This window comes from Cebus imitator, unplaced genomic scaffold (genome assembly GCF_001604975.1).
Source record: "Cebus imitator isolate Cc_AM_T3 unplaced genomic scaffold, Cebus_imitator-1.0 Scaffold11, whole genome shotgun sequence".
Classification (NCBI taxonomy): Eukaryota; Metazoa; Chordata; class Mammalia; order Primates; family Cebidae; genus Cebus; species Cebus imitator.
In genome coordinates, this window is record NW_016107326.1 from 9854530 (window position 1) to 9875397 (window position 20868).

A 20868-nucleotide genomic window follows, 5' to 3' on the forward strand; every position below is an offset into this window, starting at 1 on the left:
ACTAGTTGGCACACACACTTTTTTATGCATTTACTTTTCAAAGAGACAGGTCTCACTATGTTGCCCAGGCTGGTCTCAAACTCCTAGGCTCAGGCAGTCCTCCCACCCCAGCCTCTCCAAGAGCTGGGATTATAGGTGTGAGCCACCACACCCAGCCCAGGAATTAGCTTTGATTTGGGGACGCTGGGCCATGCATTTCATTTTTTCGACCTTCGTGAGATGCATCTGCAGTGAGTTTCTGGCGTCCTGGGGGTCAGGCCTGAGTCCAGGGTAGGGTGGGAGCTGGCTGCAGACCCCCATAGAGCTGGCATTCCCCGCCCCCTGCTCCCCACCTCTCAGCCTTCCTCCTCTAGACCTGGGTCTCAGCTCTGCCTGTAAAGAGATGTGCCCCCTTCTGTCTTAGCCTGTCTCAGGCTGTGAGGACAGGCCTGCCACCCTGGGACAGTAGCAGAGGCACAGATCCCCTGTGCTGGAAAAGTCCTCAAGACTCTGGCCCACACACTTTTCCCAAGCAACAGACCCAAGGCAGAGCTGCTCCTGCTGAGTTGGACTAGACACCCCTTCCCTACCCTCCCTCACCCCCTAGATGTCCTAAAGGCTCTACCATGGACTGCAGCTAAAAAACCGCTGGTCCAGGCGCAGTGCACTGGGAGCTCTGCCACTGATCACAGGGACTTCTCTCCAAGCCTCAGCTCCCCTCCTATGTGGCCCCAGCGTCGGGCTTTGGGATTCTCTCTGGGTTTGAGGATTGTCCCTGTAGTCAGGGAATGGCTGGGCGGCCACACTTTCCCAGCAGACATCTGCCCTCTGGGTGGGGAGGGCGGAAGGAAAACACCAGACAGAGGCAGGGCTGGGGCTGGGCGGGTGCTCTGCCCCTCCCTCTACTCCCGTTTCCTCCCCCACTCCACTGGGCTTCCCACCCTGCAAACCCCTGGCACGTCCAGAAAGCAGAAAACAAGTGCTCGGGGAGGGCGTTCTGGGTGAAGAAGGGCAGCCAGTCACTTGCCTTTCAGAGACGCAGAAGCCTGGACAGCATGACCACCTGACCTGCGAGTGACTGTGTGTGTGTGTATGTGTGTGCGTGTGTGTGTATGTGTGTGTAAAAGAGGGGTGTGTGTGTGCAAAAGAGGGGTGTGCGTGTGTGTGTGTAAAAGGGGTGTGTGTATGTGTGTGTAAAAGGGGTGTGCGTGTGTGTATGTGTGTGTAAAAGAGGGGGGTGTGTGTGTGTGTGTGTGTGTGTGTGTGTGTGTATTCCCATCCCTGGTCAAGGAAACCTTAGCTGTCACATGGCCGCTTTCTCTCCCTGTTTGCCTAAGTAAGGAGTTCAGGTCAGCTGCAGCCAGGAGGCTGTGACACAGAGCCCAAGAGAAGGGCCACATTGGTGTAGGCGGTGGCAGCAAGGATTGCTATGGGCATCAGGGAGCCCTGAGCTGCGTCTCAGAGCTCTTGGGCCTCAAAATCTGGAATGGGGAGCCCTGGGTTAGGGGATGGCCTTGCTCAGATCCTCTGCTCTCCCTGGACCTCTGACCTCTCCGCCCCCACCAACTTGTCAAGAAAAGACACAGAGCTTGATAACAGAGAATGCTCCCAGCCCTAAATGGAGAGGGTGGGCACCTTCTGACCAGCGGGAGCCCAGAAAGGCAGGGTCCTTGCCAGAGAAAGGGGCACGCATGGGTACAACCATCATGCATATGGCCCCTAGAGGGTGCTTTAGAGCCCCAGCCTCCGTGGCAGGAGTGTGGATGCCAGGCCTCCCTCGTGCATCCATCAGGCCACTGAATTATCAGCACTTACTGTGTGCCAGTACCTGGGCTGGGCAGGGATAGGGGTCATCAGAACACAGACCTTCTGGAACCTTCACCAACCCTCACCTCTGTGACGTATTTTCTTCCTATTGAATGGGCAGGATCTCCTTTCATTGCAAAACCCCTATGATCTAGTTATGGGCTGGCCATTTCCCACCCCACTGCCATTCCAGGAGGATGCAACCCCTCCATTGGTGCAGGGCTCAGGAAGACCAGTGAGAGGCACCGCTGAGTCTCTCATGGACCAAGCAGGTGTTTCTAGCCAGGGAGAGTGTCCCCTTCCTCTAGGGAGGTGGGACCCAGAGCCTGGGCTTCCAGAGCAAATGTGTGCGTGTGGGCAGAGCACTGCAGCCCTGGGCTCAGACATTTGGGGGTTCTCAGAGCCCAAGTGGGCCGAAGAGCACCAGGGGAAGTGGCAGCTGCAGAGTGGAGCCTCCCTGGGCCTTCATTGAGGTCTGTCCGCCTGCTTACTGTGTCTTACATAGATGACACTGTCCCCAGGGGCCGGGAGGAGGATGGCTTTGGTAGCTTTTTAGGGCTTCTAAGAGCCCACCTGCATTCATGTGTCTGTTTGTCCCCCCTCCTCCCTGCTGCTTCCCTGTTTCCTTCCTTTGACAAACATTTTCTGGAAGCCAAGTCCGTACTCGGCCCGTGTTCCACAAAAGACGCATCCCTCACCCTGCATGATCACTGCTGAACTATCCAGCAACATTCCAGGGTGGGGCCAGGGCCAGGCCCAGGTGAGGCCGAAGAGAGAGCTGGCTCTTGGCTAGGGGGCAGGGCATGGTTGATAGCAGAGCCCACCAGGTGCCTGAGACAAGGGGGTGTAGAGAGCCGGCATCAGGGCCACACAGAGCATCATCAGCCCTTGTCTCTGTTGTGATGGGATTTAGGGTATTCAACCTGGAAGAGTCCCACAGGCTCATGTGATCAGACTGTTCTGGAAACGCCTGTCCAGAAAAGGGGGGGAGCTGAGTGGCCAGGGCTGAGAGTGATGCAGGCCCACCATCCTTCCACCTCCCAGAATACTGTCTAGGCCTGTATGTCCCCAGCCTCAGCTTTTGTATCCCTGGGGTCATGGGGCTTACTACTGCCATTCTGTAGCTCCTCCTGGGACACAGGGTCCTGGCCTCCCTGCAGGCTGACGCTGACTCCTGTCTTCCTGCTTGTCTTAGGGCCACAGACTTCAGGCCTTTGGCAGTCTCCGACTGAGTGCCTCCCGGCCTTTCCTCCCTGCAGGCAGAGCATCAGGCTGGGCCTGCACATGGCCCCACCAGGGCCTGTTTGATTGGGGTAATCTGGACAAGTCATTAGTGGCTGCTCTGGCAGCCAGGGTGTGGCTAAAGTCAGTTCCTGCCTAAGCTGGGCTGACCCACCTTCTCACCACTCAGGAGCTCCCAGGGCCAGGAGGGACTGCTGTGGGTTTGCCTTCATGGGGAGGCCCTTGGGCTGCCTTTGGTACAGGCAGGAGACCTGGATCCCCGCTCTGTCCCTGTCCCTGGGGTAATCTCGAGCGAGGCCGGGTCCCAGGCAGGCCCACACCCCCTCCCATCTGTGTTCTTCCCCAGCACTAAACCGAGAGGCTTTTGTCCCTGGTGGGCCCTCGGCCAGCTGGAAGAGTCCTCCTCGCTCTCTGGCCTATTTGCTTTCTGAGTTGCCTGTTGGCCGAGCAGCCTTGGTAGAGACCTGGGGGGCAGCTGCCTTCCAGAGCCTGTGCCCTGGGAGAGGCTGTGTGTGAATGGGCAGAAGAGGGGTCTGGAGGGGGCCGAGGGCCTCTCTTCAGATCTCTGCCTTCACTGGATCAGACTGCCAACTGCTGCTCTCCTGCCATAGCCCCAGCCTGTGGACAGGTGAGCCTCCAGTTCCTGAGGCCACAAGGAATGGGCTGGGTTCACCTCGAGGCCGTGGGTAGCCCTGCGGCCTCTGGACCATACTGCCCTCCCCCCCACACTCCTCCAGACACTTCAAGGGTCCAAGCATACCAAGCTGGGGTGGGCGAAGGGGTCTTTCTCTGGGCGCTATGCCTTTGGTTGGTGTCACGTTGTCCTCACGTGGGGCTGTGTGGCCCCGTGGGGTGGCACACCTTCTGCAGGACCCCAGCCTCCAGGAAGTTCTGCATTCGAAGCCTGAACTTGGCCTTGCTTTGCCTTTCCTCTCATCCTGGTCTCTTGGGCATGACTTCTCCCAGGGGACACTGCCATCTGCAGTTGGAAAGGCAGGGGTTCCATCAGGGGCCCCTGCTTGGCTTTGTCTGAAGTGTGCCCTCCTGGGAGGAAAACCCAGCGGTACTGTGGTCGAGGCCTCACACTGGAAAATGAATGGTGGGAGGCCTAGAGATAAGAGGCCACAGGCCACTCAGCAGGTCAGGCTGGCCTGCCTACTCCAGCCCCCAGAAAATGCTGGTGCTTCTGAGGAGGCTTCCTCAGCCCTTTCCTCTCCCCTGGGCTGGGTGGGGCCGGTGGGACAGGAAGCCAGGGCGGGCCTGGAGGATGGGGCTCAGGGTGGCCTGGGCCTGAGCCAGGGATGAGGCGAAACCCAACCCTGGCCTGGCCCCGGGCTGCAGCAGGTCACTGGGCCTCGGCAAGTGGCCACCCGCCCACCCAACAGGAAGCCCTGCTCAGACACCACCTTTGCCCCACCCCGTATTCTCTACAGCTGGCACTTCTCCTATTTCCCGTGGGAGTTGCTGCCAGGAATCGTGCCCTCTTGAGAAAGGAAGCCTGACCTCAGGCCGTCCTGCCTCTGGCTGCTCTGACCACCTCCCTGGGCCTCCCCATGGCGGCAGCTCTGGGCCCACGCCCATCCTACACCCTCACACATGCTGATGACTTAACCCCTCCCAGACACAGCCTGGGACCCTTGGGGACCTGGCAGGAGAAACCTCACAGTGGGGCTAGGCCTGGGAGCCAGGAGGCCTGGGCTCTTGATCTGGGATCTTCCACCAGCCTGCTGGCGCACCTGGGCAAGTCACTCAGCCACTCTGGGTCTCATCTGCAGAAAAACGGGGAGAGGCAGACGCTCTGCCCAGTGATGAGCATTCCAGGGGATAAAGGGTTTGGGGGTGGGTTGAATGTATGCCCTGTGAAGGCAGCCAGGCTTGGGGGTGACAACACATAACCTCCCCATACACCCCTGCCTGCCTGGAAAGGAGCCCCTTCTTCTCCCATCTCCCAGGAGCCGGGCGATGGAGCATGTCTGGGTCTCAGCTCTGTTCAGGGAGCTGGACCAGGTGAGTGGGCCTGTGGGTCAGAAGCAGGGAGAGGGCTGTGCTGAGGGGCAGGCTCTCCCACCACCGTCCCAACCCCATCCTCCTTCTCCCTTCTGGTAAGGTGCTCTCTGGCCTATGACCCACCTCCCCAAGCAAGTCCAAGCCCACCTCGGTATGAGCAGGGGTAGCAGCTTAAGGGATCAACCGTGTCTTAAAGAGGGCCAAGCAGTAGGTTAGGGAACCATGGGGAAGGACCCAAGTCATCGTGATATTGGATGGGTTAAGACAGACCCAGGAGCCACCTCGAGCTCCTGGGCAAGCTGAAAGCTTGTCTGCAGCAGGGAAGACCAGGCACCTGAGCAGCTAAGCCCCTGCTGTGAGGGGGCTACAGCTCAGACTCTGGTGGCCTTGGATGCGTTGCCTCTCTGAGCCTCAGTGTCTGCATCTGGTGAGTGGAGACCTTTCAGAGCCTTAGGGGGCTATGAGAAGTCCTTAAGATTTGGGAACACAGTGCTGGGCCCCCTGTGGCCCTTCCCTTTGAATCAGTCTTCTCCCGGTGAGGGAAGTATTACAGGTCAGGGTTAGGGCTAGACCTCGTAAAGCAATAGGGAGCCAATGAGAGTTCTTAGAGGAGTAGTGAGTTCATGGGGAGAGGGGGCTGGCAGCAGAGAAGCCTGGCACACTCATCCAGTTTTGGGGCCCTGATTCAAGAGGAGTCACGGGGCAAAGAAAGTTGGCCCAGGTGGGTGTCAGCACCAGCTGGGCTTGGGAAGTCTCAGTTTTCCTCCTGTAGCTGGTTGCCTGTCCGCAGGGCTGGGGAGTCGTGCTGCTTGGAGCCAGTATTGAGGCTAGCACCACCACCCCTCCTTTTTCCTCCAGTGCCCCTGAGTCCCAACGGCGTGGGGTTGTCTGGGTTTCCCACTCAGCCCTGGGTGCGCCCCACTCTCCCTCCCTCCACGGCTTTCTAGTTCTGAATGGGAGTGAACTCTGGAGGCTGCAGTGGGCTTTGGGGTGGGAGGCAGGGTGGGGGCATTGGCGGTGGGTGGAGTCACGGGCTGGGTGGCCATGAGTCAGGAATTGCTGGGCCTGTGTGTCATCTGGCTGCGTGCTGTGCTGGCTCCCCCCGCCTGTCTGCCTCATCCCGCCCGCCGCCATCTGGGCCCCCTGGGCTGCTCCACCAGGTGATGGTGCTCTGATCTGTTTCTTTCTTTTCTATTTTTAAATTTTTTTTGTGAGACAGAGTCTCCATCTATTGCCCAGGCTGGAGCGCAGAGGCGCGATCTTGGCTCACTGCGACCTCCGTCTCTCGGGTTCAAGCGATTCTCTTGCCTCAGGCACATACCACCACACCCAGCTAATTTTTGTATTTTTAGTAGAGACGGGGTTTCATCATGTTGGTCAGGCTGGTCTCGAACTTCTGACCTTGTGATCCGCCTGCCTCGGCCTCCCAAAATGCTGGGACTACAGGCATGAGCCACCATGCCCAGCCCACTCTGATATATTTCCTAAGAGTTTAAAACCTAGGATGGAGAACTCAGACCTGACTCTAGGTCCCAGACTCCCCCAACACCAAAGGTGACCTTGGCCACGTCCCCTTCCTCTCTGAGCCAGTTTCCCCCATTGAAGAGTGGATATTAGGCTGGCCAAGGGCTTTCAGCCATGGCCCCAGATGAGATCCAGGGCAGCTTTGAAAAATAACCCAGCCCAGTACAGTGGCGCATACCTGTAATCCCAGCATTTTGGGAGGCTGAGGCAAGAGGATCCCTTGAGCTCAGGAGTTCCAGACAGGCTGGGCAACATGGCAAAATCCCGTTTCTACAAAAATATAAAACATTAGCTGGGTGTGGTGGTGGGAGTTCACAGTCCCAGATACTTGGGGGCCTGAGGCGGGAGGATGCTCTGAGCCCAGGAGGTCGAAGCTACAGTGGGCAGAGATTATATCACTGTACTTTAGCCTGGTTGACAAAGTGAGACACTGTCTCAAAAAAAGAAAAAATAAAAGATAACCCACCCCAGACAAGTTAAATCAGATTTCCAGGGTGGCGCCAGCGGCCAGGCTTGGAACCTCTGGTCTGGACAGCCTCTGACCAGCTGTTCTCTCCACCCTCCCCAGATCCCTAGGCAGCATGGTGGGCAGTGCATGGGTTCTGGAGCCCAGGACCTGTGCTGAGTACAGCTCTACCACTTTCTAATACTGGGCAAGTGAATTCATGCCGCTGAGCCTCTGTTTCCTCATCTGTGACATGGGCTAACACTGCCCGCCTTATAAAATCTGTGCAAGTGTCAGCTGCCATGTTCTTTGATCTAAATCAGTTTCACACCACTGCTGCTTCACTGCTCATTTATTCTTCCAGCAAATATTTGAGGGTTCCTGGACCTGGTCTGGGTGCTGTGGCAGCAGGAAGAGAACACTCGCCATGGGGTCCAGACTTTTAGGCCTCTCTAAGGCCCCAGAGGATGAGTTCTGTCTGTTCTGAGGATTGATGGGCAGGTGAAGGGTGACTCCCCTGAGAATCTCACTGCGTTGCTGGACTGAGGGAATCCCTCTTTCTGAAAGATTGAAGGAGACCCCAGATTCAAAGGAGAAGAAAGAAGGGGCATGTCGGACTTCCCTGACAGCCTTAGCTGGGAAGCCCCTGGGGAGGCCCTGAGTGCGTTCTGGGGTGGGCCCTGGGCTATGCTCTGGGTGGATGCTGGCTCGAACAGGGCTGGCAGTGGACAGAACAGAATAAGGACCCTTCTTGCAGCCCCTGACTATGTCCATCCCATGGTCCTCCTAGCAGCCCGGGGCATTGGCAGGCATCATTCCTCCTGCTTGGCAGATAGAGAATTCAAGAGGTGAGAGGCACTTACCCAGGTCAGGGGTGAATGGCACAGGCTGGATTTGAACCCCACCTCTGTATAAACAAAACCACAGTGGGGAAAGTCGAACTTCTCTGGGAACCTGCCCTGGTGGGACTAAAACGTGATCGGCAGACCTGCCATCCCCTTTCTTCCCTGGCCTTCTGGCAGGTCCCGGCAGACCACCACTGGCTCTCTTTGCAGGAGAGAGCTAATGTTCCCATAAATAGCAGGTGCTCCTGTCGCCTGGGCTCTGAGAGCCAGAGGTTGGACCATGTACGTGTCACCCACTAAACCTTCTCCCTTTTCATGACCCATTGAAGAAACTGAGGCAGAGAGAGGTGCAGGGACTTGACTAAGGCCATGTGGCTTGTGAGCCGGCCAGGATTTCACCCAGGCCTGGGTGATGTTAGAGCCCGTGCTGAGACCTGCCACCTCCCGCTAGCAAGAACAGGACTTTCCTTTGTCCAGCATTTGTGACTCTGGGTCTCGGCCATCGCTTGAGACTGGCCTGGCCCACGTGTGGCCGGAATCCCAGAGGGATGCCTGTTTAGGAAGTGTGACCACCAGGGGGCTGGCGCCTAGCCCAGGAAGGGGGTCATCGGGAACACTCAGTGCTGGGTGGTTTGTGTGTGCTGCCGACAGTGCCCGTGCCCTTCAGCACTGTGACCTTCCAGTGCCAATCATGGGTGTGATGTCAGCTCATCTAATCCTTGAGCTGATGTTAGCCCCAGATTAGGTAACAGACTGGAGGGATAAGTGACTTGCTGTGGGCCACGATTGGACCTCCCTAGGTCCTTAGTTGGACCTCCAACACCAGAATGGACCTGGGTTCCATTCTGGTCCACAAACCCGCTTTGGGTTTGGGTCCCCTTTGCTGTAGGGCGGCAGGCTTGCACTCAGAGCATCACCAGAACCTCCAGGGACTCTCCTGAGAGCCTCTGCCAGGCCCTGTGAATGCTGCAGGGCATTTAGGATTGGGGGCCTCCTAGAGGTGAGATGGGGTGCCCTCTAGGGCAGCCCTCACAAGCACGGGGCCAGGTGACTAGCACCATGCAGGGTGAGCAGAGGCAAGAGGCAAAACTCCTAAGAGAGGTCACCAGCAGTAAATTCCATTTAGATCCCTGGCATCAGGAGTGGCAAGGGCCGGGATAGGTGCCAGGGGACTTTGTCTGGTCACCCCTAGCTGGGTGTCCCTCCAAGCAAGACCCTGGTCCCTGGAAAAGGGGCAGCTGTGCCCACCCTATGGGGCCTGATGAGTGGTGGGTGTGGAAGGGAGTACCTGGCAGGGCTTTTGCACTGGGAGGATGCCGGGTGTCTCCGGCTGCTCCTGTGGAAGAGGAGGTGAGGACACTCTCCTGGAAGCAGGTGGTTCTGTGAAGCCCGGCTGTGAGGGTGCCATGAAGCCTCTCCTGAGCTGGCCTCAGACTCATCTTCTCAGAGCCCTGGGTCTTTCTGTGATATGGGGTTCAGTGCCCCCACCCTGGGCAGGACCCCAAGCCTGCATTGGCCAGCAGCCCTGAGCCAGTGATAATAGTCACGGCCCCTGTTCACAAAGTGTTTCCTGTGCACATGCATATGGGCCTAATCCTGTTACATCTTTCAGCAACGCTGTGAGAGTAGTGGCTCTTAGTATCCCCCATTTTACAGATAAGGAAACTGACCCAAGTCCTAGCCCAGCTAAATAAGTGTCAGAGCTGAGGCCTCTCTGATACATCGGAACCCAGGTGCATTGGAATCCCGAGAGGGAACCATTCTATGCTGTGCCCTCGTCCCTTGATTAAAGCAGAAATGGTTCATTTGGTGACTTGGGGAGAAGGAAGCCCCATCCGTCTTCCTTGGGTGTGAGTGGCGCACCTGTCAGAGCTCAAGGCCTCTCTCTGGTTGCTTGGAGGTGTCAGCTGGGCCACCTGGGACAGCTTTCACCGTCCCTTTCCCAGTTCCGGGTCTGATGCAAACTCAAAAGAAAGGGAAGCCAGTCCCTGACTGGGCCTGAGTCATTTGTTTCTGAATCCTAGTTTGAATCCTAGTTGCCCTTTTTATCACTGTGCGATCTTGGCTGGGTCCTTCCCTCTCTCTGGTCTCAGTTTGTCTCTTTGTACAAGTCCAGCACCAAGGGGTTAGGTTGGCAGGGGCCAGAGGCCAGGCAAGCCACACGTGTGCACCACCAGCCAGGGCACAACTGAGGCGGGGTGGGCAGAAGTCATTCCTGGGGCCTGGGCAGTGCTGCCTAAGGGAGCTCGTCTGGCCCTGGCAGGCTTTCTGGAGGAGGCGCCACTCCTGCTTGGCCTTGAGGGCACAATAGATCAGGACTGGACAGGGAACGAAGCCTTGGTGAGGCCCCCAGGGATGTGTACATGTACCTCTGCCCCATGAATGCAGCTGTGCCCTGCTCACTGATGCCCTCTGCAGCTCTCTCTTCAGCCCAAAGCTCTTCTCCCCCAAAGCCTCTGGGCCTTTGCCTAGGGAGAGGTATCCTCCTTTCTGAAAGACTGCCCAAGGGACAGTGGCCCTGACCCCCATTTTGCTTCCAGGTCGAGCTGGGCAGGCCCACCAGCACTCTGTGCACACAGCCCTAGCTGTCCGAGTGTCTTCCCCGCTGGCGTCACAGTATGTGAGCACCCCGGGGAAGCATAAAGGCTGGGCAGGTGCTGGTCTTTGACCTGGTCCCCACCCCTCTCACCCCGACTATTTACCTCTTCTCCTTCTTTTCCTCCTCTGCCAGATAGCAGGTGTTGTCATCAGTTGTTTAAATAAAGAAATGAATTAGTGAAATGAGCAACTTCTAGAAGTCGGTTTATAGCCCCATTTTTTTCTTTTAAACCCAGTCTCACTCTGTCACCCAGGCTGGAGTGCAATGGCATGATCTCGCCTCACTGCAACCTCTGCCTCCTGGGTTCAAGGGATTCTCCTGCCTCAGCCTCCCGAGTAAGTGGGATTACAGGCACACGCTGCCACATTCGGCTAATTTTTTGTATTTTTTAGTAGAGATGGGGTTTCACTGTGTTGCCCAGGCTGGTCTCGAACTCCTGAGCTCAGGCAATCCACCCGCCTCGGCCTCCCAAAGTGCTTGGATTACAGATGTGAGCCACCGCGCCCAGCCTATAGCCCCATTTCTAAATTTCCTCTGCGACTTGAGGAAACCAAGTCGCAGAGATGTTAGGTGGGTGGGGAGGGTGGTTTGGAGACCCCTCATTGCTCCTCCCCAGTTCCCACTCTTTGGGTCCCCACGGTGCCAGGGTGGAGCCCCAGGTGTGCATGGCATGTCCTCTGGCCCCAGGAACTTTCCCCACGTGGAGGTGTCCCGAGGACCCAGCGGCAGGTGCCAGCACGACTCCCCATGATCTCGGCTCGCCAGGCCTGCACTTCTCTGGCTGGTGTTCCTGCCTTCCCAGCAGGTCAGCCCAGAGCGTCTGTCCACCCTTCCCTGGCCACTTTCAAGCTTGCCCCACGGGAGAGAGGAAGGTGAGGCAGCCGAGGGTCATGTGGCTTGGAGCGGAAAGCAGGCCCAGCAGGCAGGCTGGGTTTCCAGGGCTGGGCATGGGAAGACAGTGCCTATTGTCTGCTGGAGGGCAGCCCGGAGCCTCCTCACAGGAGTGAAGACGACAGGATGATTGAACCATGGGTCCCTCGGGACTCTCGGGCAGCCCCGCCCAGGACTTCCGGTGGACCCCAAACTACTAGCTTGCCAGGTCCGTCATTCGTTTCTGTTCTTTGAGGCCAGCTGTAATTACTGCTCCTCGAGGAAACGATTGAGAAGATGTGCAGTCCTCCCAGAGCACCACGTCCCCAGGTTCAGGTCTGCTGTGCCTGGAATGAGAGCGACCAGGTCCCTGTCCTCACGGGCCTGGAGGCTGAAGAGATAAACAGGCACCTCATTTTAATTACGCAAGTGAAAAGAAACGCCAGCCTGTCTGAAGTTCTGAAGTTCAGGGAGCGTGCAGATCCCTTGGAGGCGGCTCTCCGAGAAGGCAGCATGGAGGAGGTGGCCTTTGAGCATGGAAGGATGGATAGGGTTCCAAAGGACAATGACGGGATGCAGAGCTGCCCAAGGCGCCGCGTAGAGGACCGCAGCTCGTGTTCTGCCACTGTGTGCTGCATGACCTCTGCTCTCTGCTGAGCAGTTTCTTCCTCTGTAAAATGGGGCGCTACAGCTCCCTGGTGACAGGATTGTGCTGAGGATGGAGTGGTGGAGTGGGGCAGTGACAGCCGTCAGGGTTATTGAGGAGGGGCCCTAGCAGGTGGGAGAATCTTCCACGTTGGAGCAAGCTGTCTCTACAGGCATAAGGGGCGTGTACGTGTGTGTGTGTGTGTATGTGTGTACGTGTATGTGTTTGGTTGATTGGCAGCAAGTGTGAACAGCTGAGGCCTGGTGACAGGAGCTCTGAGGTGGCATTGGTGCCACAGCACCCTGGGGCAGTGTGACCCACTCCCCTCATTGTTCATGGGGAGGTCCATGCTCCAGCCATTGTCCAGCCCTGCCAGAGCAGCCTGGAGCCTCCCCTGGTGGGTGCTTGGCCGGAGGGGCGATTTGGGGCTGCCTCATCCTTCTGGCCAGTGTGCCTTGGCCTCCACCCTGGCCCAGCCTGGGTCTGGCTCTTCTCTGTGTCTGGATTCCCACCCCCAGCTTGGTGAGGTCAGGGAACAGGTATTTCAGGAATGCAGGAGGCGGGGCAGCCAGCCCCATTTGGATAATCATGGGGTAAATATTTGCCTTGCTCCTGGAGCCAGCCCTGGCCCGCCAGGGGAGGACAGGGGCCTGTCCCTGGGGTCACATAAGGGGATGTGTGTGGCGGCAGAGTTCTCCAAGGTGGGGAATCCCCTGTCACCCCGAGAGTCTGCTGGTCGCCTGACCAGCAGCCGTTTGGCACATCTGTAAAATGAGTGTGGAAGAGCTCAGGCGCCTGAGGGTCAGTGTAGCGGGAGCTGGTTCCGCCGGCCTGGCCAGGGGAGCGGTGGGTTGGACCAGATGTGGGTGGACACCCTTGTGACCACAGTTCTCATCCCCACTTGGCCACTTATGATCTTGATCAATTACCCTTGCCCTGGCTTTAGTGGGCACCACGGGCTGAGCTCTTCCTCCACCTGCATTTGCACACTCCGTATCTTGTTAAGGTCTGACAGCTCCCAGGGCCAGGGGCATGTTTGCTCAGCAGGAAGCATGAGGAGCTGAGCCTGTGATGGAAGCCCTGAACTCCAGGTTGAGGGGTGCCCTGGTGTAGACCCTGCCCAGCACAGCGCCCAAGGCCATCTGCCCGCTCCCCCAGTGCCACCCGGAGCCTCCCCTGGTGAAAGCTAATGGAGGGCGGTTGGCCCCTGCTTAGAGAGGAGCTGGGAGCTTAGGGAAGCCTAGTGACTTGCTCAAGGTCACCCAGCAGGTGTTCAACCCAGCTCTACCCACTCTTGCCCTAACCTTTGAGGCCAGGCCCAGGGCTCCAGCCCCAAGTGTGGACTCCCAAGCCTTGGCAGCTGTAGAGATCAACTGGCTACTTAGCTGCAGGCCTAGAGCCAACCCTGGTCCTAGATACCACCATGTTTGGGGCACCTCTGCCGTCCAGGAATCGTGGATTGACTGACCCTGGATCTCCCTGGGTCAGACTCAGCCCCAAGTCAGCTTGGCCGAGTGCCTCTACCCAACCCCATACTCAGGTCCTCCCAGGGTTCCCTGGAGAAGGTGGGGCTGGGAAGGTAGGTATGGTGGAGGGAACCCCTTTTGGTCCCAGGACAGTCCCTACCCCAAGTGTCATGTGCCTTGTCCCAGACCCAGCCTTGTCACTTTCCAGCTGGACTCCTCTGGCAGCCCTATCCTTCTCAGTGTCACATTCTGCAAAGCAGGCGTGGGTCCTGGCCTCCCCTCCCTCAGGGTTTCAGATGCACCATGAGGGGTGTTTCGGGCTCCTGTCTGCACACTGCCCTTTCTGGCCTGGCAGTGAGAAGCTGCCCGGTGGTCAGGGTCTCACACACCCCAGGATTGAGAGTCCTGTGCTGAGGGTCCCTGGGAGAGCTATCTGGGCATTGGGGTCCCTGCCTCGTGGGGAGATTGGGTGGGCCTCCACTGGCCCTGAGGCTCAGGCTGCACCCCCTCCATGGTACCAAGACCTTTTCAGAAAAGAGTGCTCCCCTCTAGCCCCTTGTGGTTTATCCTTCCGGTCTGACCAGGCTGGGAGCAAAAGGGGCTACACCTTGTCTCCTGCCCTCTCTTCTCCCTGAACCCCCCAGGAGGCAAGCCCACACAGGCTGTGAGCCTCGGCTAAGGCACCAGCAGGGCTGGGGTGGGTGTGCACAGCATCCTAGTTCCTGAGCTCCCCTTTCCTGTCATGAGCAGTGCTCAGCGCTGTCTGGGCCTGAGACAGGGCTGATGAGTAGCTCCCAGGGCTGGGCAGGGTTCAGACTCCCAGGCTGGCTGCTGTGTAGTGGACAGAGTGTGAGGATGGGCTGCTCACTCGCATCCCGGCTGTGTTCCCGTGCGTTCCTGATTGGCTGTGTGACCTCAGGAAGTTATAGACCCTCTTGGCCTCCTGTGGAAGTCAGGGATGTCAGTTTCTACCCCCCAGCATTTCACTGAGGGCTAAAGGAAATGTCCAAGGCACAATCCACAATGTGGACTCAATACAGCGCGCCTCCTACTCCCCCTCTCTTTCCCAGTGGGCTGTTCCAATGCAGGCTCACAATCCCCCACCAGGGCCTGAGTTCAAATTCTAGCACCCCCACTTACGGCTCTGTGTCCCTGGCTAGGTCCCTTGCCCTCTCTGATCTCAGTTTGCTCCTTTGCATAAGCCCAACACCAAGGGGCTGGGGTGGCTGGGGCAGTGAGGTACATATGCGTGCCGTGAGCCGAGTATGCCTGAGAGGCTGATGACCCGACACCGTTTCTCGGGGCCTGGACGATGCTCGCCAGGGAGCGAGGGCTTTCGGCTCTGGCTTCCGTCTCAGCTGCCAAGATAATTATTTTCTCTCTGTCAGCGGCTCTGCTGGCCAGCTTGCCTTTGGGAAAGGCCCAGCTGTGGGCGGTGGGGAGGCAGGAGGCCGACTCCAGTTCTGCCCCCGTCACTGCTTCACTGTGTGACCCCAGACAAGGGCAAAAGCCTCTCGTCTCTGGGCCTCAGTTTCCTCCTCAGTGAAAGGGAAGAATTGGGGTCAGTGAACCCTAAAACTATTTCCTAGGTAAGCAGAATTTGGGGGCTGCCAGAGCCAGAAGGTCAGGGTGTAGAGCTGTTTCCTCTCCCCATGGCTGGGGTGGGGACCCTGGGCCTGGCTCTGGGAGCTTGGGGTGTAGGGTTCCAGCACTCATGGAGCCCAGCACTGGCCCCTGTGAAGTCACCTATGCATCAGCTGACATGGAGAGCCACAGTGTCTGGTGCTCGCCTGCACTGCCTTACGTAGTCTTTACAGCTCTTTGAGGGAGGTCTTCTAGTTATTTCTATATCTCCTAACAGTTGAGGAAACTGAGGCAGATAGAGGCTGAAGAAATGTGTCTAAGCCACACACTTGGTACAAGGGCGAAGCCAAGATTGGAAGCAGATCCTTGTGACTGCTGAGCCTGCCTCTCAATCACCAGGCCTGGTTGCCTCTTCTCGAGGACCTGGGCACCATTTCTTCCTGGGAGCCCCTGTCTGTGCACAGTGAAGTGGGCCCAGGCTGAGGCCCTTACCCAGCCCCTCAGCATGTGTGGAGGCCCATGCCTCTCATGGCACGGGTACCCTTCCTCCTGCTGTGAGCCATGAGCCTCATTCTGAGAGGAGGTGAGCCCTGCAGCCAGGTTTCCTGGTGTTTAGAGGCAGGCACTTCGGTGCAGACAGGCACAGTGATGGTTCCCGGCCACGCATCGGGGCGCCTTCACACCAGAGCTTGAATCCAGGGTTCTGCACATCCGAGCCTCCAGCTGAGACCCCAGAGAAGCCTACCAGCCAGGCCTCGGGGTCTCATCCTCCCTCCTGTCCTCGGGCTCTGTGGGCACTGGGGGAGGGTACTGGTGGGCTGTTGAAGCGGTGGGCCAGCCGAGCCTCACCCAACAAGGATGGTCATGTGCCCACGTGCCCAGCGCCCCAGCAGGCCCTGCACTTCTGCCTGCTGCTGTCTCTGCCCCGAGCACACCTTCTCCCGCCTGGACTCTGGAGCAGCCTCCCTACTGCTCTTCCACCTCCTCCTAACCCCGCAAGCCCTTCTCCCGTCATAGCCACGGGGGTTTCCCCAACTAGAACCAGAGTCGTGTCCCTCGGCTGCCCAGATGCTGCTGTGGTTCCTGCTCACCCTCTCTCTTACTGTCCCTGGCCCCTGGTCCCCACTCACACCACCCCCTCCCTTGCTCACTGCATCTGCTGCACCATGGACCCCAAGTCCTCTGCCGGGCCAGGCCCTTTTCTCCATCTTGGAGCCTTTGCATATGCTGTTCCCTCTGTCCTGTGCATCTCGGCCTGCCTCCCTCTGGCTTGTCGCTCAACTTCACTTCCCCAGGGAGGCTACCTGGGACCTTGAGTCTGTGCTGTGTGGCTCCTGGACTCATTGTTTCTGGCAAGCACCACTTTTACTTTTGTATTATTTGATTCTTTGCTCTCGTCTGAGTCTCTGCAAGGGCAGAGATCACTATCACATTGGCATGCTTGCTGAATGTTTGCTGAATGAATGAGTGAATGCCAAGTGCCTTTGTCATCACGTCTCCGTGGATTCTCCTGGTGACCTTCAGACATATTTTGACCCCACTTTGACACATGAGGAAACTGAACTCCAGAGAGTCTGAGAGCATCTCTGTAATCACATAACTAGTAACTAGCAGGTGTTGGGGGTCAGGGGCCTGTTTATGCCAGAGCACCCATCAAGTCCCTTTGAAGACCCCCTCTGTCAGATGGGGATGGTACAGTGGCATTGGGTGGTGGCCTCATGGTCTGTGCTGGGGCCCCTGCTGTGGGTGGGCCCACTGACGTGCTACTCTCATTACAGCAGGATGGAGCTGGAGTGAGGTGGAGGGGCCGCCAGCTGCTGACCAGCGCCTGGGACACTGGTGATTTGCGGATCACTGAGGTAGGTGTGCCACTGGGCTGGCGGGAGGTGGCTGGGTCGGACACAGGTGTGTCCTGATGAAGGCAGGTGCTGGCCTTAGCACGCTGCACCTTTGACGTGGGCCTCAGCCCTGATGGTCAGGAGTGGGCATGGGACACCTTTGCTGGGACCTCATCATGCCCCAGATGGGCCTCCCCTCTAACTGGCACCCAGGGACCTCTTGTCCTGGCCCTTCTCTGGAGTGGCTGCTAGGGGTGGGACTGGAGGTCTGCCCGGGGAGAGGGGCAGGTCTGGCTGCCTGGTCTTGGCACAGCAGCCCTGTCTGCAGCACTCTGAACCCTGTGGGGTATGGGCAGCCCCACCAAAGGAGGCCCAGGTGAGCAGGGCCATGTCAGCTGAAATGAGTGCAGGGCTACCCACCCCTGCTGCCCACTCTCACAAACACGCTGAGGTGGACACTGGGCATGGGGTCAGACCACTGGGTTCAAATCCTGACTGGCACGTGTAGTTACTCTGTGCCTCTGTTTACCCGTCTATCAAATGGGAATGAGATGTCAGTGCCTGCCCCACTGTCATGGTAAGGGGACGGCACACCTGCACACAGCAAGGACTGGGAACGTGTCAGCTGTTTTCCTCAAAGGTGCCAGGACCCTCTTGTCTCCCCACATACCTCAGTTTCCACCATCCTGCTCCCCCTGAAGACCCACTAGTGCCAGGATGGACACGAACTAGACCCCCGGCCTGATGAGTGGGGGAGGGCCCCTTGAGAAGCAGCTGAAAACAGCAGGTCCTGAGGTTGAGCCTAGCTGTGTCGTACGCTGCAGCGTTTCTCATCATGGGGTGGCATTTCAGGGTTGGTCTCACTTGGCCCTGTGCCCAGGGCATGGGGGTGGGGGTGCCTGTGCAATCCCTGCTTACTCGGCGACTCTCAATCTAGAGATGAGAGGCTTCACAGATACTCTCACCTGGGCCAGAGCCCTTTGTCCCAAGGCACCGTGGTGCTGGGGCAGCCCCAGAGAGGAGCATCTTCGCCCTGGTGTAGAGGTGCCAACTAACATCCCCTGCTGCCCTCAGCATTCCTCCTGGAGCCTAGTGCTTCCAGGGGCCTGAGGCAGGGCCAGGTGAGCCTCAGTCAGGCTCTAACATTGGAGAGCCAGGCTCCTTCTCCCTTCCTGCTGCAGGAAATTCCGGCTGTCAGCTGATCGGCTGTGTGACCTTAGGCCAGTCCCTTCCCTTGTGTGTGAGCCAGTTTGCTCATGTGAAAATGAGGCTGATGACACCGACACTGCTGACAGGGCTGCTGTGAGGATGCTTAGAAGCCGTAAATATGTTTAAATGTTACAGCCTCGTGAGCATCTGCTGTGTGTGTTCCAGGCGCCATGCTCCTTTAATACATCTTTCTGCCCGCAAGAATCCCATGGGGAGGTTTGTCTAATGTCTCATGTTCCAGAGGCTCAGTGTGGTTAGGAAACCCACAGAGCCCTAAGTGCTGGAATGGGGATTTGAACTGAGGTCCGTCAGGATTAACCAGCACATGAGGCCTTGGAGACCAGGGGTGGAGCCCCAGGACAAGCATGGGAGCTGCTTGGGGAAAGCCCCGCCGTTTCTGCCCTGCAGACTTTGCCCAGCCTGGCAAGCCCACTGCTCTCTGGAGCCAGAGGGTGACCCCCAAGACTGGTGGCCTGCCCCTTCCTGATGGGGCCTGCCTGCAACTTGATCAGGCTAGGGGAACCCTCTGCTAATTGTCTGGTAACCTTTGAAATTCTCCTTCACGGTGGGTTCTCTATTCGGATGTTTTTCAAGGTAATTCATTCCTTTTCCAGAAATTGCCAGTGGCGGAGCATTAGGCAGCTGGTAATTAATCATAGGAGCAGCTTTGAGTTGATTCTTTGAAAAAAAAAAAAAAAATGAGGAACAGAACGCCTTGGTGGAAAAAGAAAAGAAAAGAAAACCACTCCAAGGCAAGGTGGTAATCAATACCTTCGTGTCCTAGAAACGGCCAGGGTTGGTGACGGTGGACGTGCAGCCTTCTCTCTTTCTTCCCAGGGCTGGCAGACTGTCTTCCCTGGGCAGACTTCCCAGGGCTGGCAGCGGCAGCGTGGGGCTCCGCTCTCGACCATTGGCTCCCTGTATGGCTTTGAGAAGTTGTTGCCTTACCCTGGACTCAGCTTTGCCACCTGTAAAATGGGTGAAGGGCAGGTGTTAAGCTGGAAAGAACATTGAGTGAACCCTCGCTCGGGACCACGTCTTAGTGCCCGACACAGAGCAGTGGCCCCATGGATGATCTGTTAGTTGGGTGACTGAGCGAATGACTCTTGTGGGTCCTAGCTAGCTATCTTGAGTGAAGGAGGTGGTACATGGCTACAGGACATTGTGACTATAGCTGTTATAATAGTGGCAAGGTGGTGGGCTAGTTCTGTCACTTCCAATCTGATGATGAAAGGACAGTCTTGCTTGATGGACTCCAGCCAGGAGACCTCAGGCCCTCCGTGGCAACCATGCTGTGTCCTCGGCATCTTCCAGTTCAACTTTTCAAGAGTCTGAGCTACCTGGAAAGTTTATGTTAAAAAGCTGCCTCCAGGAGAGGTGGTGAGCTCCTCATCACTAAACAGTGTGCAAGCTGGGATTGGGGCTGTATGGGCCACTTGGGCAGTGGGTTTTGGGGCTTGGGGGCATCGCTGAGTCTGGGAGAGAGCATGAGGCTCTCCAGGATGGTTCTGGGGAGGCTATACTGGTGGGGAGGAAGCCTGTCCCCCCCTCCCCCAGCCCCTTCCTGAAGCTCCCAGGGGAGGATTGGAAGAGAATACAGGTACTGATGTATCAGTGTCTGCTCCCCCTCCCTGGCCCCACTGCGTAGACCTCAGGGCACTGGCCCCACTTTCCATCAAGGCTAAGGGAAAGATCCATACTCCTGACATCAGGGGGTGTCCAATAGGCCGTGGGTTGGGGAGGAACAGAAAGCCCTTGTGTGGGAGGTGGGGCCCTCAGACGTAGGTCTGATACGCTGGTCTGTCTGGTGTAACCTTAGCAGCACCCATGCCCTTTCTGGAATTGGACCATGATCCTTCGGGAGAGGGCAGCAGATAGAGTGTATTCTCCAAGCCTTCCTTCCTGTGCAACCCTTCCCCTGCCTGGGTAAGCTCAGGTTGGGAGCTGGAGCTGGGCCTGACAAAGCTGCTTTCCTCTTACCAGCTTCTCTCGTTCTGACCCTGGTGTGGGACAGGGGTTCCTTGCCCAGAGACCCGGGATGACAGTGCACCCTAGCCTGAGTAGTGGCTCTGGGAGGCTCAGAGCTTCCAGACGGAGGGAGGGAGGAGGGCGAGTGGCTGTGTGCTTGTGTGAGTGCCTGTGTACTAGTGTGCCCTGTGTGTGTGTGTGATGGTTCAGCTTGGCATGTGAGGTTGGGTGAATATTCGTGAGTATTCAAGGGAAGGAGAGACCCCTCCCTTCCTGTGTGTTTCAAGACCTCCATGTGCACACTGGCCCCACTTTCAGACTGGCCTGGGGGGCCCTGCTGACCACAGTGGAGCCGACTGAGGGGCCCTGTGGGGGCCAAGAATTCAGGCCTGACAGCTCTGACCTGCCCGCCCACAGCTGGAGGCCCTGACAGCTCCCCGTGGTCATGGGAGGGCATGGATTTGGCGGCCATGCCTCCTGCCACAGGCTTACACCCTGAGGCCCTGTCCTGAAGTTTCTGGGTGGGCCCAGCCAGCTCCCTCCTGGTCAGCTAGGGGGGTCCTCTGTGAGCAGCTGAGCCCAACTTGGCACAAGTCATTTTTTTACTTCTTCTGGCCTTGGCCTCTAAGCCCCAGCTCAGCTGTGTGTGTGAGTGTGTGTATGTGAGTGTGTGTGTGTGTGTGTGTGAGAATGAGTGTGTGTGAGTATGTATGTATGTGTGTGTGTGTATGTGAGTGAGAAAGTGTGTGTATGTGTGTATGTGTGTGTATATGTGAGTGAGAGTGTGTGTGTGTGTGTATGTGTGTGTGTGTGTGTATGTGAGTGAGAGAGAGAGAGAGA

At 57.6% G+C, this 20868-nt stretch overlaps 1 protein-coding gene across 7 annotated transcripts in view; it reads left to right on the plus strand.

Moving 5' to 3' along the window:
- ZMIZ1 (zinc finger MIZ-type containing 1) overlaps window positions 1-20868 on the plus strand; it is a 244232-nt gene that overhangs the window by 75747 nt on the left and 147617 nt on the right. For 5 of the 7 annotated variants that reach the window (XM_017496866.2, XM_017496897.2, XM_017496891.2 and 2 more), the window contains exon 4: window positions 16792-16872. The exons of 1 other annotated variant lie outside the window; for it this stretch is intronic. The gene's annotated coding sequence lies outside the window, so the exon portion shown is untranslated. The remainder of the gene's footprint in view (window positions 1-16791; window positions 16873-20868) is intronic. One more of the 7 variants, XM_017496874.2, reaches the window with a different exon arrangement.